Raw genomic sequence first — 10,775 nt, 5'->3', positions numbered from 1 at the left:
GCATAGCCAAAATAAACCAAACAAAAAGCTGGTTCTTTGAAAAAATAAACAAAATTGATGGCCCATTGGCAAGATTAATTAAAAAAAGAAGAGAGGAAACCCATATTAATAGGATTAGGGATGCCACTGGAAACATCACAACATGTACCCAAGATATCCAAACAATTCTAACAGACTACTTTCAAAAGCTATACTCTCTAAAGGAAGAAAATCTGGCAGAAATGGATGCATTTTTAGAGAAATACAAGTTGCCCAAACTGAGCAAAGAAGAAGTTAACCAATTAAATAAGCCAATATCCTATAATGAGATACAGGAAGCTATTAAAAGTCTTCCAACAAAAAAAAGCCCAGGACCAGATGGATTCACAGCAGAATTCTATAAGACCTTTAAAGAAGAACTAATACCCATACTCCTCAAGCTCTTCAGAGAAACAGAGAAGGAGGGAGCTATCCCAAACTCATTCTATGAAGCCAATATCACACTCATCCCCAAACCAGGCAAAGACCCAACCAAAAAGGAGAATTACAGGCCAATTTCCTTGATGAACACAGATGCAAAGATCCTTAACAAGATTCTAGCTAACAGAATCCAGAAACACATAAAAAAAAATAATACACTATGATCAGGTAGGCTTCATCCCAGAGACACAGGGATGGTTTAACATACGTAAGTCAATAAATGTAATCCAACATATCAACAGAGCCAAGGTCAAGAATCACATGATTATCGCCACAGATGCAGAAAAGGCCTTTGATAAAATTCAACATTCATTCATGCTAAAAGCTTTGGAGAAAATAGGAATAGAAGGAACATTTCTAAAAACAATAAAAGCCATTTATGTCAGACCAATAGCCAATATTATACTTAATGGGGAAAAGCTACAACCAATCCTCCAAAAATCAGGAACAAGGCAAGGATTCCCACTGTCTCCACTCCTCTTCAACATAGTCCTAGAACCCTTAGCCAGGGCAATAAGGCAAGAAAAAGACATTAAAGGGATCCACATAGGGAAAGAAGAAGTTAAACTATCCCTTTTTGCAGACGACATGATATTATACCTCCACGATCCCAAAAACTCCATCCCCAAACTTTTAAAAATCATAAGTCACTTCGGCAAAATAGCAGGATACAAAATAAACCCACAAAAATCAGTTGCCTTCCTATACACTGATAACGTACAGGAAGAGAGGGAAATAAAGGGAGCAACCCCATTCACAATAACCTCCCAAAAAATAAAATATTTAGGAATTAACCTAACCAAAGATGTAAAAGAACTATTTAATGAGAACTATAAAAAGTTAAAGAAAGAAATTGCAGAAGACACTAGGAAATGGAAAGACCTCCCATGCCCCTGGATAGGCCGACTTAATATAGTAAAGATGGTGATACTTCCAAAACTAATATACAAATTCAATGCAATTCCTATTAAAATCCCAATGACGTACATCACTGAAATACAGAAAACACTCCAAAAATTTATATGGAACAACAGAAGACCTAGAATAGCCAAAACAATTCTAGGGGATAAAGACAATATGGGAGGGCTATCCATGCCGAACTTCAAACTCTACTACAGAGCTATAGTAACAAAGACAGCATGGTACTGGCACAAAAACAGACCCGAAGACCAATGGAACAGAATAGAAGATCCAGAAATAAATCCACAGGCCTACAGCCAGCTGATATTCAACAAAGGAGCCAAAGACATACAATGGAAGAAACACAGCCTCTTCAACCGCTGGTGCTGGGAAAACTGGGCAGCCACATGCAGAAAACTAAAAGTGGACCCCAGCCTATCACCATGCACCAACATCAACTCAAAATGGATTAAAGACCTTAACATTAAACCTGAATCTCTGAAACTACTGCAGGACAGAGTAGGAGAGACACTTGAACTAATAGGCACAGGAAGGAACTTCCTGAACAGAGTCCCAGGGTCACAACAAGTTGGAGAGAGACTCGACAAATGGGACTACCTTAAAATAAAAAGCTTCTGCACAGCTAAATCTATCGCAACTAAGCTAGAAAGACAACCAACTAATTGGGAAAAAATATTTACTAGCAATATACCAGACAAGGGGTTAACATCCTGTATATACAGGGAACTCATGAAACTAATCCCTCCCAAACCTAACAAACCAATTACTAAATGGGCAAGGGAACTAAAGAGGGACTTCTCAAATGAAGAAATAAAAATGGCAAAGAAACACATGAGGAAATGTTCATCATCCCTGGTGGTGAAGGAAATGCAAATAAAGACAACCCTGAGATACCTCCTTACCCCAGTCAGAATGTCCCACATCCACAAATCAGCCAACGACAAATGCTGAAGGGGATGTGGAGAAAGAGGAACCTATTACACTGCTGGTGGGAATATACACTTATACAACCACTTTGGAAAGCAGTCTGGAGGGTCCTTAGAAATCTAAAGATTGACCTCCCTTATGACCCAGTCATACCACTTCTAGGCATCTACCCTGAACAACAGTAACCAATATACAAGGACACGTGCACCTCCATGTTTATTGCAGCACTGTTCGCAATAGCTAGGATATGGAAACAACCCAGATGCCCCACCACAGATGAATGGATCCAAAAATTGTGGTATCTATACACAATGGAATATTATGAAGCCATTAGAAATGACAAAATAATGGCATTTGCAGGGAAATGGATGGAGCTAGAAGGAATCATGTTGAGCGAGGTAAGCCAAGAACGAAGAGACAAACGGTATATGGTCTCCCTGATAAGTGGATGCTAAATCCAAAATGTTAGGTGATATGACAAAACTAACAGGGCTTAAGAAACAAAGAACTCCCGCTCATCTGGTTCAACCACTACTAAATATCCCCATGCTGCTGATCACAAATATGGTATATAACATGTGAACACTGTTATATATTACAGACTATGATAGACAATTTGCTCCAGGAAAGTTAGAATGAACTTGTGACTTTGAAATTATGGAATCACTTAATCACAATCAAAAAAAAAAAAAAAAAGAACCTCGGGGAAGGGAGGGAGGGAGGGGATGTAGGGGGAAAACAATGGAGGGGGTAACAATGTTCAAGAGGAAGTGTACTCACTACCTCACTCATGTAACTGTAACCCTCTTTATAGTATCTTTACAATAAAAAAAAAAAAATAAAAAATAAATAAATAAGAAACCAAAAAAAGAAAATGGCTGACTCCTAACACTAGATACAAAAATGAACTATGTTATTAGGTAGCTCAAGTAATATTCTATTTCTTTTCCTCCCCTCTCTCCACTCTTTCTTCTTGCTTTTGTCCAGACTTCCCTTCATCTCTACATTTTTTCACGCCTTTTCCCCTCCCATTCCATCCCTTACCCTCTCTTTTCTTCCTCCCTTCTGCCACCCTGCCTGTGCCCCCCGAGGCGGTCTCATATTGATTAGGAAATTCTCAAACCAGTTCAGGCTGATCTTCAAAGCTTAATCCTCCCACTCGGGTCTCGGAAGTGCTGAGATTATAGGAACCTAGAGCCAAGGCAGTCAGGAACATTCTTGTGCTATCAATTGCCTGCGGCTACACCTTTCTGCTCCTGGGTGACTGTGGCAATGATCTAAGAGCTGAAGTAGAAGGTACAAAGCTCTTTGTAGACTTCCTTGTATCCTTTTTGTTTTGTTAAGTTTCCTTTTTATCCTTGACTTTGCAGCCATTTGGATGGGTTTTTCTCCTCATGCTCTCCAGGCCAGCCTGCTCCCCTGTTTCCTCATTAACCCCACCAGGGAAGGGACATTGTTCATTAATTCTCCTTTATACCACTTATTTCCCATGAAGGTCCCTGGTGGTAACTTTGCAGTTGGCTGAGGGTCACTGCTGACAGGTGGGAGTGGATGCAGTAGCATAAAAGGAAAGTGGGGTTGTTGTGGCTAGTGGCTCATGCCCTCAATTCTAGCTTCTCAGTAGGCTGAGAACTGAGGATAGTGCATTGAAGCCAGCTGAGCCAGGAAAATCCAGGAGACTCTTATCACCAATTAACCAAAAAAGGCCAATAAGGGACCTGAGGTTCCACTTGTAAATTGCCAAACTTGAGCAAAACAGCTAAAGAACAGTGCTTCTTGCACGAGATCCAGCCCTAGTATAGGTGTGCACATGCCCTGGCACACAGACACACGCCTAAAAAATAACTTGCAAGTATTAGCTAAGTCTCCCTCCTTGTTTGGGAAAGGATAGAGTCCCATAATTGTGAAAAAAAAAACTCTAGGGCCTACAGTTACAATGGAGGCATTACATATTTTACAAGACTGCTTGCTTTTCTTGGTTTTTGAGACAGGCTATCTTTCTTTGACTAAGCTGGCCTTGAACTCTTAATTGACCTTCCTCAGTCTCCCAGGGAGCTGGAATCCTAGGCCTGGACAAGCGCTAACTAGGAATGTATGAAAGGTGAATTAGACAAAATGATGTCACGTGAATAATAGATTGTCTGGCATTGTCTTTATTACATGCCCTTCTGGACCTTCTCTCTTGGATCTCAGTTGTTTTTAAGTGTGTCATTATGTTTTTCAAGTATTCAGAATCACCCATGAAACAGCCAAGGCTTCCAATCTCACAGCAACAAGCAGGAGTTCAAGTGCAGTGTTCACAATTTCTGGGTTAACAGCAATACTGACAGGATGAGAAGACTCTGGAGAATAAAGACAGTATCAGTGTGTGCCCCATGGAAGATAGGATTTGTAAACGGGTTTTTTTAAAATTATTATTAAGGTCTGTTTAAGTGAAGCCAGCAGATCAACCAAGGGTGGGGTTGGGCTCAGAGAGAGTTAGGGCTTGAAGCTCTCTAGGGTGGGTCTAGGGTGGGTTTCATTCAGTGTCCTAAATAATCACTGGGTAGGGAATCGAGTTCTCTTCAAATCTTGGAAAGGCCGGGACCCGCTGCGAGTTCTCTTCTCTTCCAAGCTTGGAAAGACCCCGGACATCTACTCTATCCAACTCTGAGAGCTCCTGGAGTGCAGATTTAACATGACTCCCCAAAGTGAGTTCCTCTCATGCTGAACTGATGTGTGTTTGCTTTGCGACCAGACTTGTCACTTCCATATTTAGGATTATTGGAGGGTTGGAGTTTTTAATCTTTTAAAGTCCAAATGTGTTGGATTGAGGGAGGGGGATATAGCTCAGGCCATCAATGTCACTGTGAATGGCTGTTGGACAAAACTGGGGTACAGGAGCATTTTCTCATAGGCTTGGGTATTTAAAAATGCATCTGTGGTTCCATCAAATAAGAAGAATATAGAGCAGAATTTGCAGCTAAAACAATTCTGCTGAGAATCTTTCAAAATAATGAGGAAGGATGTGGAGAGAATTAGAGTGTATGTGTGTGGAGGGGGGTGGGGGGGGAGTGAGGTAGAACCATTACGTTCTTGGTTTTGCTGTGCATTGAGGTTGGCTGGAAGATTCATCAGACCTTGTACTCTCTGCTTTCTTGTGTGTTGGAAGATTAGTAGGATGGAATGGAGATGTGGCTTGGTGCCAGAGCCTTGCTTGGCACACAAGGCTCAGTATTTGGTCCCCAGTACTGTAGAAAACACAGAAACCAAACAGGGCACAGAGTAAAACTTTATGAAAAGGTCTACAGGTGAACTCCAGATTTCTCTAAGTGGGAACCTAGGAGATGGAAGAGCCTTTGACATGGCCTTTGGAAGGCAGTGTGCAACATCTGCCCCTGATTTCTCTGTCTACATGAGCCTGAGTTGAGGCATGAGAGAGGGCTTTGTGTTCAGCTCCAGGGCAAAGCAGAGCTAATTCACCACCTCCAAATCTCCACTGCGTAAGAAAAGTTAGAGGTGCATTTGAGAGTATAGAACGTGACACTCACCGACTGTCCAGGTTTTCTTCACTGGTGGTCTGTTATGTCTCCTATGTCTCAGGAGGGCCTAGGAAATAGCTTTCAGTGCCCTTTGTGGCCAGGTTCATTATTCTTTTTGATTTACTTATTTCGCTGTTCTTTGGGTTTGAACTCAGAGCCTGGATGCTGTTCTTCAGCTTCTTGCTTACTCAAGGTTATCATTCTACCATGTGGGTCACAGCTCTACTTCCAGCTTTTTGGGTAGTTTGGTGGAGATAAGAGTCTCAGGAACTTGCCTGTATGGACTGGCTTTAAATTGCAATGCTCAGATTTCAGCCTCCTGAGAAGCTTGGATTACAGGCATAAGCACAAGCCTTTGGATCAATTTTTGTAGCAACAATTAGCTGTTACTTTTAGACTCTGTTGTAGAGGTGGTTTTGCGGGGGGGGGGGGGGGGGGTACATTGAGGTTGACCCCAAAGCAAGTCTAGTAATCTACCTCTTGAACCACACCACCCACGCATGATGGGTGTTTTAAATGGTCTAATTTTATGGCCACATGATCTCGAGTTTTGATGAATGTGACCTATTGTTTGCTGTATATCTTTTCTCCCTTGTTTATTGGGTTTATAATATTAAAACAGATTATGTTGGGTCAGTTCTTTTACAGGTCAGAGCAGATACACATAGTAATAATTCATGAAAAAGATCTGTTATTTGGTCCTTCCAGAATCAAGGACATGATTACACAGTGGGTAGATGGACTATTGCACTTCAGCACGAGGGTTTAAAGCAATACCACGGGTTTTAAGCGGGACCAAGGAAAGGAAGGGAAAACTTGATGGACTTAGGCAAGACTCAGGTAGTAGAGTGCTAGCCAATCAGTGTAAAGCAATAGGTACCCAGTTCCAGTCCAGATCTTGGACAAAAAAGAAAGAAAGAAAGGAAGGGAGGAAGAAAGGAAGGAAGAAAGAAAGGAAGAAAGGAGGAAAGAAGAATAGGAAGTGGAAACTTGATATCAAACCTACTCATGGGCTGGGAAGATGGCTCAGTGGTGGAGTGCTTGCCTTGCATGCATGAGGCCCTGGGTTCAATTCCCCAGCACCACATAAGCAAAAAGCCGGAGGTGGTGCTGTAGCTCAAGTGGTAGAACACTAGCCTTGAGCTGAAGAGCTGAGGGCCAGCGCCCAGGCCCAGAGTTCAAGCCCCATGACTGAACCCAAAAAACAAAAAGAAACAAACAAAAAACCGACTCAGAGTCTGGGCATAGTCCCTTAGCTTTCCAGACACTGGCTAGTGTTCTTCTATTTGAGCCACACCTTTCTGTCCTGTTCTTCCTTAATAGCAGTTAATATTCACAGTATCTTTCTTGCCTTGGTAGGCTTGTATTGCAATTCTTAGGTCTCAGCTTCCTGAGTAGCTAGAATTACAGGTGTGAGCCACTGGTGCCCAGCTGGTATCCTCTTTTAGAGTGTATAAATTATTATTAGACAAAGGAAATACTTTTTTCCACACTGGAGATTGCAAAAGTAGACCTTATTTCATCTTCATCAATTTAAAGCTGGGTCTTTACCCCAACAGTAATTTTGTTCTCTCGAAGAATTGTGAAACCAAGGTCCAGCTTTCATTCTGTGTGGGCAGTATATGGGTGGGAACTCAGAGCCTTGTGCTTGCCAGGAACCTGCTCTGCCACTTGAGCCACAATTCCAGACCTTTCCTCTTTCAGTGTTTTGAAAACAGTGGTTCACCTTTATATCTAGGGCAGTCTGGAGTTAGATTCTTGGGAGAAAAAACATCACTTTCATGAGTAGTTTCTCTCTCTGCATGACACTCATCTTTAATGGTTTGTTATTATATTCCATCTGGATCTTCAGATGAAAAAGATCTCAACCCCACGAGAAGTGGTAGAAAACAACGACACAAATTTTCCAAGAATGACTTGAAGATCCTTAAGCAATCATTTAAACAGAACCCTTACCCTGATTTTACATCCAGAGAGAGGCTGGCAAATCAGTTGGGATGTTTCCTCATTGTACTTGATGTAAGTGAACTCTCATACTTTGTGGGAATACCTCTCTCTATCTGGTAGGGAGTGTAGGGAAAAAAAGTTGTCCTCAACTCGCAGAGGTTTGCTTGTGGTTGAGGTTTGTGGCAGAGTTAGGGGTTTTCCTGGGACACATGAAGTCTGGTGTGCCAATCAGCTCTACGAGGACAGAGTCTGTACAAGTCAGAGGCACAAATGGAAAGTTCAGGAGAAAGGACTTGGCTTGTCTGTGTCAAGTACACACAGGTTGTGCTGCAACCACTGGCTTTCATATCCTGTTTTGTTTGGGCAACATTTTATAATCATGATTATTGAACTGTCTTTACTCATGTGTGTGCATGTGTGTGTGTTGGTGTATTCCTGGTGTCTGAACCCAAGACCTCCATCTCTCTAGACAAGTAGGTTACCAATTGAGCTATGAACCTGGCCCTTGAGATACCTTTTGATAAGAGTGATTTTATGAATAAGTATCAATTTGCAATGAATTAGTAGCTCAGACTATAGGCCTGAGTCATCAGCACCTGGCTTTTAAAAACGCTTAAAATAAACACTTCTACAATTGGAGTTGGTGTGTATAACTATCAGTATTTCCTGGTGCCAGTGGCTCATGCCTGTACTCCTCACTACATAGGAAACAGAGATATGAGGGAATCAGTTTGAGAAAACCCCTCAGACTTGATATAGCTTGCAAAAATGAGGGCTTTCTGTAGTTCAAGTTGTAGAGTGCTTGTTGAACAAGTGGGAAGTATCCTGAGTTCACACCCCAGCATTACCAATTTATACTTTTGAGTCCATTGACCCATGAATGCACTGTGTTGGGGGAGCTTGAGTAACATTTTAAGAAGGTGGGATCAGGTGTGGGGAACAGCTAGGAAGGAGTCTGTTCTGTTTGCCTGCAGAGGATTCTAACAGGTTCCCTGGAATATCTAGGTGGCTCTTGTGAGTCAGAGATGAGTGGAGGGTATGGAATGGTGAACAGTATAAATCTCCATACCAACGTCTTGTGCATTCATTGCAGTAAATTAATGAATTCACCAAGGGTTGCCTTAATTTTCATGGGTTCTCCAGGCCATAAACCAAGTCAGTATAGAGCTGAGATCCTGCTAAAGTATAAGAAATTTCTGGCACAATGCAGCTGTACTACGGGATGTTACTTGAATACCAATGATTAACAATGTATATATTTTTTAAATCTTTTTAGAAGTGGTTCCAAAATAAAAGAGCCAGACTACCACAGGCAGAGAGACCGAAGAGATTAACCAAGCGAATGCTGTATAAGCAACCTTCCCAAGAAAATCTGGATTTACACAGCAATGATGCCCAGGCCTCATCTCCACTGGGCAGACAGAGCTATTGTCCTAGGGAGAAGCCAAGGCTGTCTGGAAAGGAGAATGCTGGCCAGTGCGACCCTGTGGTAGAGAATCGGAAAATGAGCCCAAGATGCACTTTGAAACATCAAGGAGAAACCGGAAGTGGCCCTTCCTCCAGCTGTGGTTCCTCCTTTGGGGATCAGCCTTCCACGTCAGAGCTCTTTCAGCAGAGGGGCAGTGCTGGGCTGGGAGAAAGCCAGCCCAGCCCACCCTACCTCTGTCATTTTGTTCAGAGTGCACAGGGCGCCAGGCAGCAGCAGCAGATTATTACTCACCATTGCAAGGACAGCAGCAGAGTGGTTGGGAATATTTCCAGCACCTGCCACAGCCTCTGAATGACCCACAGCAACAGCCATGTCAGAATCAGTTTCTGATGCAGCAGAATCCTTGGGACTTAGGGCAGCAGGTTCAGTGGGGTCAAGGTCACCAACTTGCCCTTTGTTCTCAGATGGAGTCTGCCCCCTACTCAGGACAGTCAGTTCTCCACCCCTACCTCCTACAGAACATAAACAGGCAGCTCATGCAGTGGAACCTGGGAAACTGCCAGCTGTAGGCCCCACACCATTCATCCATTCTGGCAGAGGCAGCTGTGAAACAGCTTTCTAAATCACCATCACTTATCAGGCCTTCCCAGGGACCCAGTATAATGGGCCTCACTTTGTTGCGATGTGATTGGTTTTTATCTTTATTTTTTCGTGTTTGCTGGTCTTAGAGTTTGAGGCTCTTGCTCTACCACTTGAGCTACTGCTCCACTGATAGATTTTTGGTGATTAAGTGTTGCTAAGAATGTTTGAGACATTCCCCCACCCCTGAGCTGGCTTTGAACTGTGATGCTTTGATCTCAGCCTCCTGAGTAGCTGGGATTATAGATGTGAGTCATCCCTGCCTGGAAACCATGGATTTTATAGTTGAGCTTGAGAAAGCTGGGCTTGAATATGGAGCCCAAGCCAACAAGCACAGAACCAGCAATGGCCAATGAGAAACAACATGTGCTTCAGAGAGACAGTGGCAGGACCCAGCTCAGCCCAGCAGTATGGGTCCTTCCCTGGATACTGCAGAGCTCTTCTCTGGGGACTAGGACAGCATCACCGGGAGAAGCATGCAAGCCTGCATAAGGCCTAACGGAAGTTATAAAGGAAGGACTCTTAGCATGACTTCTTTTTTACATTTGACTTCTTTTTAACATACAAAATGATATGTAATTTCATGTGTTAGAATGTGTCTGGTGTTGGGGCTGGGAAGGTGGTTCAGTGGCAGAGTGCTTGCCTTGCATGCATGAGGCCCTGGGTTTGATTCCTCAGCACCACATAAGAAAAAAAAGCCGGAAGTGGCGTTGTGGCTCAAGTGGCAGTGCGTTAGCCTTGAGCTGAAGAGCTGAGGGACAGCGCCCAGGCCCAGAGTTCAGGCCCCATGACCGGGAAAAAAAAAAAAAAGAATATCTCTGGTGTTTTGTTTCACCAGATGACTGATATGAAATAGAGATGTTAGCTTTTCATATGAAGTCTTTGAAATCCATGATTCATGCTATAATACTAATACATTATTGTATAAAAAT

This window comes from Dipodomys spectabilis, unplaced genomic scaffold (assembly GCF_019054845.1).
Source record: "Dipodomys spectabilis isolate Male_0828 unplaced genomic scaffold, ASM1905484v1 ptg000136l, whole genome shotgun sequence".
Taxonomy (NCBI): domain Eukaryota; kingdom Metazoa; phylum Chordata; class Mammalia; order Rodentia; family Heteromyidae; genus Dipodomys; species Dipodomys spectabilis.
The sequence above is the reverse complement of the archived record's forward strand: the minus strand, read 5'-3'. Positions refer to the sequence as shown.